At 62.4% G+C, this 1,077-nt stretch overlaps 1 protein-coding gene across 1 annotated transcript in view; it reads left to right on the forward strand.

The window, feature by feature from the left end:
- LOC113202209 (netrin receptor UNC5B-a) overlaps positions 1-1,077 on the forward strand; it is a gene marked incomplete at its 5' end in the record, with an annotated part of 33,682 nt that overhangs the window by 29,307 nt on the left and 3,298 nt on the right. The window lies entirely within an intron of this gene.

A 1,077-nucleotide genomic window follows, 5' to 3' on the forward strand; every position in this document is an offset into this window, starting at 1 on the left:
AGGGGGCTCGGGGACAGCGAGCTAGGCGCGACGAGGCGGGACATGGCGCGCGGCGGGGTGGGGCGGGCGCATGAATTTTGATGGCGTGCATCGAGATGATGTGTTGTTTGGGCAGCGAGCTGCGCGGTGGTCAGCCACGCCACACAGTGCGCGCTGCTGCTGCTGCTGCTATCGCTCGCCGCATCAACCCCCACGGGTCGGACTGCGCGACGGGCTGTCTGTTCTGTCTGACCGTGGGCCGCGTGGCACTGTGGTGGGCAGAGTGGCTTTGTAACTGAACCGAATGCAGCGCGGCCGGCGCGGCTGCACAGCGCACAGCACACAGCACACACATGTCGCACGCTGCCGCCGAATCAATCCGTCACCGAAGCCTTTACTTGGCAAAGCGTCAGGCGCCCGAGCCAGCCCAGCCCAGCCCGACACACAGGCACACACCACTATCCCCCTCCCGGGCTGACGTGGCTAAGACTGTAGTGGAGTGGAAGCGGTAGTGGTGGCGTTGTGGGGCTTCTCAGAGGAAGTCCCGAGTGACATGAGCATACTGCAGGGGGGGCACTGAGTCACTGAACGCCGCGGGCGCGCGCGGGGCGGGGCCGGGGCGGGGTAGTTGGGCGCGCTGAGTCGCCCGTCACGCACCGTCGACCTTTGACTAATCCTTTTGGCTTGGCCAGGACTGGGACTGGATGTCTTACGACCTCAGATCACGAATAACTTGGGCCCCCTGACGTGTTGCTTATTGATTAGGGTGGAGGGGGCAGGATGAAGCACTGCTGGGGGGACTGACTCGTCGGGCCCCGCGTGACATGTCGCATCGCGTCTGTGTATCAGTTTGTTTTATTCATTACCACATTCCTCCACGCGCCCTCCTCCTCCGTGATGGAGGAGGGAAGTCCGTTAGTGTTTTGCGTGTCGCAGGCGAAGCAGCGGCGGCGGGAGGTGCAAGTGTATTATAGGGTTGTTGTGTGGGAACGCCTGGGAAATGAGCCCGACACACTTGTTACTGGAAACTTGGTGGTAGTGGTTGTACTAGTATGTACTCGCGCGGCTTGCATTTAGCGCTCGCGTGTTGACCCCCCC

The sequence above is a fragment of the Frankliniella occidentalis genome, unplaced genomic scaffold (genome assembly GCF_000697945.3).
Source record: "Frankliniella occidentalis isolate FOCC.00 unplaced genomic scaffold, Focc_3.1 Scaffold684, whole genome shotgun sequence".
NCBI lineage: Eukaryota > Metazoa > Arthropoda > Insecta > Thysanoptera > Thripidae > Frankliniella > Frankliniella occidentalis.